At 33.2% G+C, this 15,340-nt stretch overlaps 1 protein-coding gene across 8 annotated transcripts in view; it reads right to left on the bottom strand.

Moving 5' to 3' along the window:
• LOC109499872 (high mobility group protein B1-like) overlaps positions 1 to 15,340 on the bottom strand; it is an 807,961-nt gene that overhangs the window by 174,195 nt on the left and 618,426 nt on the right. The gene's annotated exons all lie outside the window — the stretch shown is intronic.

The following is a 15,340-nucleotide window of genomic DNA, read 5'->3' as shown; positions in this document are numbered from 1 at the left end:
GAATTTATTTTTGTGTATGGTGTTACAGACTGGTCCAGTTTCATTCTTCTGTGTGTGCTTTCTAGCTTTCCCAACACGATTTGTTGAAAAACTGTCTTTTTTCCATTGGATATTCTTTCCCGTTTTGTTGAAGATTAGTTGACCATATAGTTGTGGGTTCATTTCTGGGTTTTTCATTCTATTCCATTGATCTATGTGTCTATGTTTGTGCCAGTACCATACCGTCTTGATGACTACAGCTGTGTAATATAACTTAAAGTCTGGAATTGTGATGCCTCCAGCTTTGCTTTTGTTTTTCAAGATTGCTTTGGCTATTCAGGGTCTTTTGTGGTTCCACACACATTTTAGGATTGTTTGTTATAGCTCTGTAAAGAATGCTAGTGTTATTTTGATAGGGATTGCACTGAATGTGTAGATTTCTTTGGGTAGTATAGACATTTTAACAATGTTTGTTCTTCCAATCTATGAGCATGAATGGTTTTCCATTTCTTTGTGTCATCTTCAATTTCTTTCATAAGAGTTCAATAGTTTTCAGAATACAGGCCTTTTACCTCTTTGGTTAGATTTATTCCTAGGTATCTTACGGTTTTTTGGCACAATTGTAAGTGGGATCAATGCCTTGGTTTCTCTTTCTGCTGCTTCATTATTGATGTATGGTAATGCAACTGAATTCTGTACATTGATTTTGTTTCCTGAAACTTTACTAAATTTGTGTATCGGTTCTAGCAATTTTTGGTGTAGTCTTTCAGATTTTCTACAGAGTATCATGTCATCTGAGAAGAGTGAAAGTTTTGCTTCTTCTTTACCACTATGGATGCCTTTTATTTCTATTTGTGGACAACAAAACTACTTTAAAAACATAAAGTCTTAATTTAAAAAAGAAAAGAAAAGGGGGGAAGCTAATATATTTTAAAATGCTGTTTTTAAATATTGAACACAATATTAAACACAAAACATTAAGCTCCAAATCAAATGACATTTTAGAGATTCCTCTACTTGTAAAATGAATTCACCATCTTCATAAGATGGATCCACGATTGTATTTTAGTCTGTCTATCTTGAAGACAATTTGTTCTCTTTAACTGCCAAACTGGTGGAGGTCAAATCAATAAGCACATCAATAAGTGCACTTCTAGTGAGCTCAGTTCTAAACTTCAGAATAGCACCTTGGAGTAGTATTGTTCTTGGAAGGATGACTAAGGATGGACTATTTGACTAGTATACCATACTTCGAAAAAAGTGTTCACACCAAAAATACATAAACTGCCTTATTCTTCATACTACATTGTGCCTTAAGGCAATGATTTCAGCTTCCTCAGAATATACTTTTTAACTGTTTCCCTGTTCAAAATCCCTGGCACCTGTCAATTTTGCAAATAGCTGAAAGATGTAGCACAGAGGCCAGAATTTGCATCATTTTGGACATTTGGATAAGAGATATGGTAATACCAAAAAGTCAGTAACTAACAGAATAATAAAATAATTTCCTCAGTAAGATGAACACAGATTTTCAAATTATTTTAAATTTGGGTTCAAACAGCACATTTGAAATATTAAATATTAATTACAAGAATTTTTATTTGCACCTTTAATGTTAAAACATAAACTAATATTTTATATGTGCATGTCTAGATAAATTGGTCTAAATCTTTATTTTCATTGTTTTTGTATTTTCATCTGTGTCTATGAGGGACTGGTCTCTAGTGTTGTTTTTTTAATTATATATATATATATATATATATATATATATATAAAATTTTGTCATCAGAGACAATCTTAGATTAGACAATTGAGAAGTATCTTTTAAGCTATCTATATTAATATTTTCAAAATAAGTTTCTAGTAAACCACCATGGTTGTTGTTTTGCTTTCTCATTCTTACATGTGTGCGTATTATTTCTAGATTGTTAGCTTATTTCTAAAAATACTCTAAAATTACTCTACCACTTCTTTCTATCCTCCACAGTTTCTGATAGGAAATCTACTGTCATTCAAATCATAGTACCCCTATTTTTCTCAGGCTGTTTTCAAAATTTCATCTTGAAAATTTCTCACCAGTTTGACTATGATGTGTCTGGCATGGATTTCTTTGATTCCATTTTGTTTGGGGTTCAGTTATATTCTTTAATCTGTAGGTTTATGTTTTTCACCAAAGAGACATATATGAAAATTATTTCCTCCTAGTAGCTATTTACAAAATAATGCAAGTTTCTAGAAAAAAAAATTGAACCTATATGCCAAGAATATTAAAATTATTTGTGTATTTTGATTCAGTTTTCCTTTTAAAAACCTATCCTAAGAAAATAACAGAACAGTGATCAAGTGCTTATAAACAAAGTAACCCTTTCTGATATTATGCATGGGAGTAGAACTTTCAACCACATTCAGTAATAGTAATTTTAACAACAATAGGCAGAGCTATTATGCTCAGTTAAATATTTATTGAATGTCCAGAAGATATATGGCTTATGTTAAATATTATTATGATCACTAAAACATACAAATATAAGCCCTTTTATTTGACCTCTAATTAGAAAGATAGTACATAAAGAATTATCCCTTATAAATATTTGGTCCAGAGACACATCACTTCAAGGATCTCATGATTTTTAAATGTTAGATTAGATAATTGAGAACTATATTTTAAGCTATCTATATTAATATTTCATTTATTAATTATTTATTTATATTAAATACAATTAATTTTTTGATTCAATTTGCTAGTATTTCATTAAGAAATTTTGTATCCATGTTCATCAGGGATATTGGCCTGTAGTTCTCTTTTTTAGTGGAGTCTTTATCTGGTTTTGGTATCAGGGTAATGCTGGCCTTATAAAAGGAATTTGAAAGTTTTCCTTCTTTTTCTATTGTGTGGCATAGTTTGAGAATAATAGGTATTAAATGTTTTTAAATGTTTGGTAGAAATCACCTGTAAAGCCATCTGGCCCTCAACTTTTGTTTGTTGAAATTTTTGATTACTGATTCAATTTCTTAGTGGATTATCAGTATCTTCAAGTTTTCTATCTCTTCGTGTTTCAGTTTTAGTAGTTTATATGTTTGTAGGAATTTATCCATTTTTTCCCAGGTTATCCAATTTGTTGGCATATGGTTTTTCATAATACTCTCATAATTATTTATTTGTATTGCTATGGTGTTGGTTGTTATTTCTCCTCTTTCATTTATGATTGTATTTATTTGTGAGCTTCTTCTCTTCTCAGAGTATTCCAAAAAAATAGAAAAGAAGGAAAACTTCCAAGAAATCATCCACCACAATTAAGTGAGATTTATTTCTGGGTTGCAAAGGTGGTTCAATATTCACAAATCAATAAACATTATACATCACATTAATAAAAAAAGATAAAACCACATGATCATTTCAATAGATGCAAAAAAAAGCGTTGAACAAAATATAATATCATTTATGAGAAAAACCCTCAACAAAGTAGACTTAGTGAAAATATACTTCAACATAAGAAATGCCATCAATGAAAAACCCACAGGTAATATCATCATCAATGGGGAAAAACTGAGAGCTTTACCTTTATGGTCAGGAACAAGACAGGGATGTCAATCTTAACCACTGTTATTTAGCATAGTACTAGAAGTCCTAGCCACAGCAATCAGACCACAAAAAAAAATTAAAATGCATTCAAATTGGCAAGGAAGAAGTAAAACTTTCACTATTTGCAGACAACATGATACTCGATAGAGAAAATCAGAAAGACTCCATCAAAAAAAAAAATACTAGAACTGATATACAAATAAGGGATATAAATCAACGCACATAAATCTTGTCGCATTTTTAAACACAAATGAGGCAGAATAAAAAGAAATTAAAATATCAATCCATTTATAATTGCACCCAAACCAAGATATCTAGGAATAAACATAACCAAAGTAGTGAAAGACCTGTACTCTGAAAACTAAGAGGTACACTTATTGTGATGAGCACCAGGCTTTGTATGGGAAGTATTGAGTCACTATATTGTACACTTAAAACTAAAATTACACTGTAGGTTAACTAGATTAGAATTTAAATAAACACTAAAAAATTAACATTTTTAATGTTAATTAAAATTCAAATAATTTAATTTAAACAAGAAAATATATTTTTTTAAATAAAAGGAATTTAAACTGCAGTGGCCATTGAAATGATTTTCATGTTTATTTTTTGAAAATATTTTAGAATTTGGCAGAGTGAGGTGTGCCTGGGTGGCTCAGTCAGTTAAGCATCTAACTCATGATTTTGGCGGGTCATAATCTTGGGTTTGTGGGTTTGACCCCCATGTTGGCCTCTGTGCTGTCAGCACAGAGTCTGCTGGAGGTTCTGTCTCCCTCTCTCTATTCCTACCCCACTTGCCTATCTCTCTCTCAAAGGTAAATAAACATTAAAAAAAAAAAAAGAAATTGGCAGAATGAAATTTTAAAATAATTAAAATAGTTTCTTTTTGATTAAAAAGAGACTAAGCCACTAAATGTTAGGCTTTCTGTTAAATATAGTTGTAAATACACAATGTGTTGCGTATCTCTTATTAATAGGACATTGGGCTTCAGTTTTAAGTGGTTTACCCTCAGAATTACAAATATCCAGACAATAGGAAAAAATTTCTATCGTGTTTCTTCTCTCAAGATCATCATACTCATTTCTGGAAACATACAGAAGAAACATGGTTACACTTCCTTAAAAGCTGTGTCTGTTTCTTCAAGTCTCAACCATGTTAAATACAGAAATCATAGCATAAAGTTTGCTCTGGAAATTAAATAGGAAGCTCTCTGAATTTCCCAACAACTTGGTTAGAGAGTCTAGTGTAGACAGTTACCTCTAGAAGAGCTGTTTTTCTGACCAATATTATAAAGAGATATGAAGTAAAATAGTGTATAGTTTTTTAGTCTATAGTCTTAAAAATCTTTTATGATCAAAAAAATTCTTCTGAAAAACACAAGAGTCTATTTTAACTGATTCTAATTTTGAAATCAACATTTTAAATTTAATATTTAATTGATAGTAGGTGACTTCCGGAGTTTTTGTCTTGCTTAACAGTAGATTTCTGTGTCACACTGGTTGGCTTTAACCACATGATATAGCTGAGAAAAATTAAATTAATTTTATTCATTATTTTCTAAGTGTCAGTTTACCAAAGATTAATCATTTTACATTTCATTAAACAAGTACTATATTTTTTAAAATACACAAACAAATACATCAATAACCTGAAATGTAAAACTAATGAGGTCCAATATATGAATCACAGGAATATCATTTCATGCAATAATCCTGTTGTTCTTTAAATTATCCTTATGATACTTGTCTCAGGATTTTTGTTGCCACTGTAAAGGTCAATCACATTTAGATTGAGATTTTTGTTCTTTCATTCATAATGTGTAGTATTTATCTAAGTGACATTTTGGAAATACCTTATGAATAGAACCTTAATAATTTCCTAGTTTAATAAATGCCCTTTTCCTTGTTGTTAGTGGAATTTATGCATGGAAATTAAACATTGATTAATGAACTTTCTTTTACAAAAAGAAAGATTGCTAGCAATTCTTCTCTACAAGCATTTCTCAACAAGAAGTCATCAGATTTCCAGATAATTATTTGTTTGACTATAAACCCAACGATAACCTAATGGTTATGATTACTGAAATTTCTCGTGACCTAGATTCTCAGAATGTTAGTGTCATTCTACTAGTTAGAATTACCAAACCTATTAGTTAGAATTAACAAATCTAGGATTAACAAACCTAAAATTAGTAAACCTATAACACAAAAGCCCAAAGATTTTATTTAGAAATAAAAGTTTATCTCTTATTTACATGAGTGTCCACTGAAGGTTGACTCTGGTGTGTGTGTGTGTGTGTGTGTGTGTGTGTGTGTGTGTGTGTGTGACTATGAGAGAGAGAGAGAGAAAGAGGGAGAGAGAAAGAGAAAGGAAGGATGCAGGTTTGAAAAATAATTGTATCTAAAGCACCATTTCTCAAATGCAGGTCTCAAGCCATTCAGTGCATCCTTAAATGAATCTAGTGGGGCACGACAAGCATGTTAATGCAAATAAAATCACAAACTAGAATAGAAAAGAAAATAGCCCTGTGTGTCACATATATTATACAGGTACGAATTTTCACTTGAAACGTTTTTAGTAATGCTTTTTGGGGGTACGTGTGTGGATAATGCATTCCTTCCCTTATTTATATCATTGTGAAACCATTTCAAAACTATTTGTGTTCTTTGGAAGTATATTATTGTATATAAGGAGAAGTGCCAGAGGACCTCATTCAAATAGCAATTGAATCTAGTCTAATAATATTACTGGTAATTAATATTCTATTAAATTTAATGCAAATATTACTCATATGTTATTACATAACAAATTATTTTCTGGAACTGAAAATAAATCTAAGAACACCAGTTTTGGGGGCACCTGCGTGGCTCAGTTGGTTAAGTGTCCGACTTTTGATTTTGGCTCAGGTCATGATCTCAGGGTTCATGGGTTCGAGCCCTGCATCAGGCTCTGTCCTGGCAGCTTGGAGCTTGCTTGGGATTTTCTTGCCCCTCTCTGCCCCTTCCCTGCTCAAGTGCACATGTGAGCACTTTTTTTAAGTTAAAAAAATACTAAACAACACCAGTTTTTAAAAATTCTATTTCATTATTTAGTTTTGTGATCTCGAAAACTTTTTTGACTTTCTTGGTCTTAAGTGAGGGAAGTGGATTGCTAGTCCTAAAATTCCATCCAAAACTTATTTTTTTATATACCTTGTTTTGTAATACATTAATGCTTTTGGGGGTTGTTAAGCTTCAAAGCCCAGCTCCTCCAAGTTAGCTTCTTCTTCCAACAATATCCCTACTTCCACTGTAATACTAGGGCTGTTAATCCAGAAGATTAATATCTCACAGAATTCAAAATGAATTCTTATATTAACAGTTTACAAGGCTTTTATAGCAAGAAAAATTTATGACTATATGACAACCATGACTTTCATGTCATTATTATTACTGTTATTTTTAAGTCAGTCACAATATTTCAGAGTTAGATTTCATAAAATGATAACTTCAACACACTAGATTCATGTCTATCTTTGAACAGTTTTTTCCTTTGTCTCCCATTTTATGATCTTTTTTCCTTATCTGCAATATTCAAATATTTTTAGCATTTTTCTGCTATACACTGATGAAGAAATCATTTTTGTATCCTTCCTCTATTTGTTACCTTGAGATTATATATCGTTAATGTATTAGAAACAATGTTAGGAATACAAAAATTGTGTGCCTTTTACACCCTCCTGCTTTTTGTGATATTGTTTTGCATATAAAATGCATTGCTGGTGCACCTGGGTGGCTCAGTTAGTTAAGTGTCCAACTATGGCTCAGCTCATGATCTCACAGTTTGTGGGTTCGATCCCCGTGGTGGACTCCATGCTGATGGTGCAGAGCCTGCTTGGGATTCTCTCTCTCCTCTCTATGACCCTCCCTGACTCGTGCTCTCTCTCTCTCAAAAATAAATAAATAAACAAAATAAGTAAAATGTTTTGTTTATATGTGTGTGTGTGCCCAATGCTATTTGTTATTTATTTTGATTAGAGTTGAAGACATATCTACATAATTACTAGTTCCATTGCTGTTTAGCTAGTCATTACTTCATTTACTTTTATATTTCATTTTAGGATAACTTTCCTTTCTCTGAGGTAAAATCAAACCAAACTCAACCAAACCCAATAGCTCTCTTTGTTATTTGCTCTAATGCTAGCATGCTAGCAACAAAACCTCTCAAATTTTATTTGTTTGAAATTACCCTCATTTCATCTTTGCTTTGAAGGACATTGCCATTTGGTTTGCAATTCTAGTTTGGCAGTTTTTTTGTTTGTTTGTTTTTTGTTTTTAGCACTTTATCCTATGCAATTATCTTCTGCTTTTATAATTTAGTGTTGTTAGAAGGCCAGCTGTCTTACTGTCGCTCCCTGGTCAATCTTTATGTTTTCCCCTTGTCTTTTGATTTTAGAAGTTTTCTATGAAATGTGCCTGGTTGGGATTTCTTCACATTTATTTTACTAGAGTTCATAGTACTTTTTGTGTCTGTGGATTGTTGGATCGTTGTCTCTCATCAGTTTTGACAAATTCTTAATCATCAGCTCTTCAGATATTGCTTGTGCTTCCTTATCTTCTTCCAAAGCCTCAATTACACAGACTGTTGACATTTTTATGGGTCTTATGTGTCTCTTTGCTTTTCCTGTATTAGTTTTCTGTTGTTTGCTAAATCCAAACTCATCTTTTACCATCTATTCAGAGATTATTTCTATTACTGGCGAACACCAATTCCAAGCCATATGGCTCTCCAGCTGTCCCAGCTGAGAGCCTAGGGTTTTCACCGGGATTTTTTTTTGCTGGGTAGTCCCTTTTAGTCAATTGTGCATTGTATTGGTATATAAAGTTAACTCAGCTTTCTAGCTATTTCTACTGCTTTCTTAGGTTGTTGCCATGTGTACTAGAATTAAAGTGGTAAAATGCCTAAAGGAGAAACAGATTATAAAATTATTAATAATCATCTCTCTACATTTCCCTTCTCTCTGGGATTTTCCCTTTTCTATAAGCCTTGGCTACTTTCAATGCAGTCAATTTCCAATGTTTGTGTCTTTATCCCCATGAGGTTGCCAACAAACAACTCTGGTGGTGTCTCTGCTTCTTATCCTCCTTTTGATTATGTTTTCTGCTTGATGCTTTGCTTCCATTAAAAAAACATCCAATGAGGGGCACCTGGGTGGCTCAGTCGGTTAAGCCTCTGACTTCAGCTCAAGTCATCATCTCACAGTTTGTGGGTTCGAGTCCCACATCAGGCTCTGTGCTGACAGCTCAGAGCCTGGAGCCTGCTTCTGTTTCCGTGTCTCCCCCTCTCTCTGCCCCTCTCCCCGCTGATGCTCTGTCTCTCCCTCTTTCTCAAAAATAATAAGCATTAAAATAAATTTAAAAAAATCATCCAATGATTCAAAGGCAAAGGCAATGCCAGTATGTCATGCCTAACAAACACACACAAAAATTCCTTTTTTACTCAGGGATCTTTGCTCCTCAAGCCCTGATTGCCTCAGCAGCTCTTAATGTAACTTCAAAGAGATTTTTTTTTTAATCCATTTTTCTCTTTTTGTGACAGAAGCATCCATCTTCTATATGACATTCTGTCATATCCAGAAGGAAATTCCTGTAGTTTTAATTTGCATTTACTGATTTCATATCAAGAAAAGTGTCACTTCATGTTTTATTGCCCATTCATATTTCCACTTCGGTGAATTTTCAGTTCACAACTTTCCACTACATTCTTGGAATTTTTCTTATGATTGGTAGAACTTGTTCATTTATTTGGGAATATAACATATTGTAAACGACATGCATATTATCTCCAAAATGTGTGCAATGTTTTTCACTTTTTAAAGGTGTCTTTAGTTGAGTAGTTATTTTAAGATGTCAAATTTTTCAATCTTGGCACCTAATGATTTATTCATATCTTACCATAGTTTATTGAGTAGGAGGCTGAATTATTTAAATTTTAGTCTTTCTTTTATTTAAAATAAGCATTAAGAGCTATAAATTTTCTTCAAATCATGACCAAGATGCATCAAGTTTTGAAGTGTTTTTGGTTTAGCCATATATTTTTTTTAACGTTTATTTATTTTTGAGACAGAGAGAGACAGAGCATGAACGGGGGAGGGTCAGAGAGAGGGAGACACAGAATCCGAAACAGGCTCCAGGCTCTGAGCTGTCAGCACAGAGCCCGACGCGGGGCTTGAACTCACCGACCGCGAGATCATGACCTGAGCCGAAGTCGGCCTCTTAACCCACTGAGCCACCCAGGCGCCCCTGGTTTAGCTATATAAAATTACCATTTTTGTAAATCAAAATGGTTGAATAATGACACCGTCATATAATTAAACCTAAATACTATGGACATTATCAGACACTTTTTCATTTGTTTTACTCATACATAATTTAAGTAGAGTAAAATTCATCCCTTTTAGCAAGCAGTTTGAGATATTAACAAAGGCACAATTGTGTAACTATCAATTTAATTAGAGTATCCATTTTTACTCCAGAATTCTTATTCTATTCTTGCTTGTAATTCAAATTTTCTCAAACCTTCAATTCATGACAACCACTGACTTCTTTTCTTTCCCTTTCATTATGTCTTTAAGGAATGTCATGTAAATGTAATCTTATGTAGCCTTTTGAGTCTGGCTTCCTTAACTTAGAATAATGCATTGGAGGTTACCCATGTTGTCCTGTACCAATAATTGTATCATTTTTCATTACTGAATAATATTATATATATATATATATATATATATATATATATATATATATATATACATATCACAGTATGTTTATCATTTACCAGTTGAAAGACATTTAGATAGTTTCCAGTTTGGGCAGTTATAAAAAATGGCTATAAACATTCACATTAGGATTTGTATAAAATATATTTTCTTTCGCTTGGATAAATACCTAGAAGCTGTGCTTCTGAGTTATATGGTTAATGTATGATTAACTTTTAAAGAAAAGGCCAAACTGTTTTGTAAAGTGGTCATACAATTTTGTAATCCAGTCACCAATGTATGAAAATTTCTATTGTTCCAAATCTTCTCCCATATTTGACAATGTCAGCTTGCCCTTATTATTTTTTTTGTCATCCTGATAGTTGTACAGTGGTATCTTATTATAGTATCAATTTTCACCTTTTCCTGTGCTTATTTATAATGTATATATTTTCTTTGTTGGAGTGTCTTTTTTATTTTTTTTTGCCTGTTCCTTTTTTATTAGTTGCGTGTTTTCTTATTTCTGAGTTTGCAAAGTTCTTTTTTTCTTGTTGTTTGGTAAGTTTTTTATATATTATACATACAAGTATTTTATCAGATATTTAGTTTGCAAATACTTTCTCTCAATCTGTGTCTTGTTACAATCTGTTAAGTGGTTCTTGAGGAACAAACACTCTTAATTTTGATCAAGTATGATTTATAATTTTTTCTTTAATAGATTGTATTTGCTGATGTATCTAAGAAATCTTTACCAATGCCAGGTAACCAAGATTTTATTCTACATATTCTGCCAGAGGTTTTATAGTTGTAGGATTTAAGTTTGACTCTATGATCCAGATTGGCTAATGTTTGTGTATTATGTGAGGTATGATTTTTTTTGCATATGGATACCTACTTGTTCCAGCTCCAATTGTTGTATGACCTATTAGACTATTCTTTCTTCACTGAGCAAAACTTTTTTGAAAGTGAAAAATCCACCTATATGTTTACTGTTTTTTCTTTTCTATTAAACTCTTATCTATCCCTTTACCATTATCACACTATATTGATTACTGTTGCTTTATAATAAGTTTTGGAACCAGGTTGTGTGAGTCCTCCATCATTGTTCTTCTTTTTAAATATTTTTAGGGGACAGAGATCACACCTTATCAATTTTGCCTTCCGCATCTTCTGTTAATCTGTCCTTGATAGTGTCTATCTCATTGTCTCTCTAAACTGGCTTAACAGTAATTTTGTCACAGTTATTTTCCAATTCACAGTTTTCTCTTCATATGTATTCTGCTGTTAACGTGTTTTGTGCTCTTAACCTATTCTTTGTGTTCTTATATCCACTGTTCTTAGAAATTCTATTTGTTTTTTCGAAAATCTTGGTAGTCATTTCGGAAAGTTGGTTTCTTTTTCTTTTCCTGTTTCCTATTTCCTCATTTATTTCTTTATTTTTACATTCTGTGTCTGAAATGTCAAGACACTGGGTCATTGTAAACCTGAGTCCATTACTTGCATGTCTTACTGATGACTCTTGCTGATGGTGTATTATTTTTTCTTGTGCTATTTACTCCGAATATTTGGGCTTTACCTATAGAAATTCTGTAAGACCTAAAATATGTTCTCCAGAGATAATGGATTTTTGCTTCTTCCAGATATTTAGTAAGATAACAATATATAACCATTTTAGCTTAACTACTGGCCAAGAAATGTATATTTGAAGCCTCAAGATATGTGAGGTTGGAGATTTTAAGAGTTTTCAGAGAAGTGATGTGTTTCCTACTTGGATCTGAGATCATTATCAGACAAGATTTCTTTAAATATCCCTTTGCCAGCTAATGGAATTTACACACAGAGATACTAAAGGTATATTTCTTCAAGATCCTATATATTTCTAGTACTTTCATTTTAACATCTACCTCATGTGATTATAACGAACACCCCCAGGGCACCTACAGCTTCAGTAGCACATCAATTCCTTTTAATTCAACTCCTTTTCTTAAAAATATTTTTTAATGTTTTTATTTATTTTTGAGAGGGAGGGAGACACAGAATCTGAAACAGGCTCCAGGCTCTGAGCTGTCAGCACAGAGCCCTACATGGGCCTCAAACTAGTAAACTGCAAGATCATGACCTGAGCCAAAGTTAGACACTTAACAGACTGAGTTACCCAGGAGCCCCTATTTCAACTCCTTCTTAATCTGGTTACTAAGAATTTGTTTTCATTTATTTCAAATTTCGCTATGAATTCAAAAGTGTGTTTATTATCAGTTTAATGTACCTAGATTTCTTTTAAAGAGGGATTTATGTATCACATAACATCCACCTGCCATTGTTGTAATCACTTATTACAGAGAACATTAAACTGGCAACTCTTGTTGGAAAGGAAAGCAGAGAAACCCAGCCTTCACGAAGAGAAGAACAGAGAAAACATTACAAAAGGAGGTATAAAACGGTACGAAGGAAATTCCAGATGACGTGAAAATTTCTCATTCTTGCCTCTTTTTGAGTATGTCATGATAGCTCTGATTTAAGATCAAAGAAGACAGCTCTGTGTCCTTGTAATACTCTTTTTGCTTAGTCTAAGCAAGTGGTCTTCTGATACTTTTAAAGAAAATTCCCAATATGTATTCTGAGCAGTCCTTGCCTGGTCCCAGATCCCAGCTCCAGATGTTATTCACTGCACACCAGCTTTTGGATTTCACCAATTTTCTGGCTTGCCTCTCCCTCCTTAGGATGAATAGTCTGGGGGAACTGGACCATTAGAATTGTAGTTCATTCACTTAATCACTTGCAAGAATCTGTCATCCCACACTGCACTTCATTTATCCTCACCAATGGCTAAATATTGGACTCTGAAACACCTGCAAAATAGTAAACTCCCACACTTTGAACTCTGCCACACCTATTCTCCTTTCAGATTTCTTACCAATTACTTGCATTACAGCTGATTTTTTTCTTTTGCTTTCTCCTCCTCTCCTTCCCCTAATTTTGCTCCTTTTCTTTTCTTTTCCTCCTCCTCCTCTTCTTCATCTTCTTCTTTCTCTTCACCTTCCTCTTTGTCTTATTTCTAAGTAGTGGGGTCTCCATTCCTTTGACCTCTCCACTTACTACCTATCAAATGAAGTCTGCTTTCATTTTCTCCCCTGAGGTTGAATCAACCATCATTTAAATCACCCTCTGGCCAAAATCATGTAATTGTTCCCATTGCTTTCCTGTCTCACTTTTCTGACAAAGCCACAACACTGGATCTATCCAAATGTCTATTTTTCTCAGAGCCTACATTCAAGCTGCCAGACACTACAGGAATTACCATCACATTATTGTCACTAAGATTCATGTTCATTATACTAAAGCTAGTCCCCCATGCTTCCAGAAAATCCTTCTCTGATTTCTTTTTTATATCTTTCATTCATCTTCCAAAATGCCTGCTCCAAATGAGGTACACTCTCCCCAGTCATTATTCCAATTGCCTTTGTTCTTCACAAATACCTCACCTATACTTTCCCCCCTCCATTTGTACATTATAGAGGTAAAAGACGTAGAGAAGAGAACCTCCTGGCAGCAAACCTGCACTTGTATCCATCCTAGTTATTCCACTTTAAAGTTGAATTGTTATCCCTCATTTTGCACTATGTGCTGTCCACCCCAACAGATGCCCTTTTTCAACAAGTATCCTCTCTTATTGACTTCTTATTCTCTGTCTATCCTTTCTATCAGTATTTAAATATACTCATCTGTCTTGTGTGAAAGAACACATGAAAAGAATGACAATATTTGAGCCTATAATTCCTTCTATTTTTTTCTTACTTTTCCCTCTCCTAGGCAAAATTATTTTAAAAATTTATCTACAATTACTTTCTCCATTTCTTCAACTATTGAGAATTCTGCAGTACTCCATAGTCTGCCTCAACCCTCACCACTTCAAGGAAATTGCCCTCATCAGGGTCACCAAGGACCTCCTTGTTATTAAAATGGATTGCTCTTAGTGTCATCTTCCTTTAACTATCAATGTGTTTCACACAGTTAATTCTTCCTCTTTTTTCAATTCTGTTTCCTTGGTTTCCATGACAGCATATTCTGACTTCCACTTCAACTATTTTGCAGGTTTCTCACATATCAATATATATCTCAAATGAGAACGCTTCTGATTCTCATTTTTAACAATGGTCCTGGGAGGTCTTATTTATTACCATGGTCTGTATTACCATTTCTATGATGATTTATCCCAAATATAAGTCTGAGGTTTGGGAGCTCAACTGGAACCTTATAACTATAAATGACCTCTTTTATATCTATTCTTTGGATGCCCAAACATCACTCACCCAAAAAACATAATCATTATTACAACCTTCCTAAATAGTGGCCCAGCCTCTATATTTAAAGCAAGTCAGACTTTGTCCTTGATATTAAAATCAACTTCATGTTATTTATTTTTCTCTGAATTTAAGGTCAGAGCAATATTTTCTCTGTTATTTGGATCTATGCAGGGTAAACTAGTAAACAGTCAAACATGGTAAACCATGCTTCTTGTATAACTCATAAAATTATCATTGGAGCACATGAATAAAGAATTTTACAATGATTATTTAAAAGACTGAATAAAAGGCATATTTAGGCCACCATAATCTTCAAACGTTGTTATTTATCTTTTTAAAAATTGTCCTCAATTGTAATACAGCACTTCAAAAGGTATTTCCCATTTTTGTGCAGTCGGGTCTTTGAGCAAAATTTCCCCTTAATGTTAAACATGATGAGTTCCCAACTCAGTTTTAAAAATGGCAAGAATGAAGTCCTTCACCTCTCTCACTAAACAGTCTCATTTATCAAAACATGCATGAAAGCCACATCGAATTGAGAATCTTGCGTAAATCAAACAGCTCTTACCTATTTATTGTATAAAGGAATAACTTATTTGGCTATCACTCACTCTAAAATGCTGGAGTCAAAAGAGAAATGACTCTCCAATATTTTGTCTAAGTAGCACTTTTTCTTCTCCTTGAGAGCAATTCCCTGGCCCATTGTTCTCTATGGCTTTGATTTTGCTTTTGGGAGAAAC

Source organism: Felis catus, chromosome B2, assembly GCF_018350175.1.
Source record: "Felis catus isolate Fca126 chromosome B2, F.catus_Fca126_mat1.0, whole genome shotgun sequence".
Lineage (NCBI taxonomy): Eukaryota > Metazoa > Chordata > Mammalia > Carnivora > Felidae > Felis > Felis catus.
Note: the sequence above shows the minus strand (reverse complement) of the source record. Positions and strands in the feature narration are given on the sequence as shown.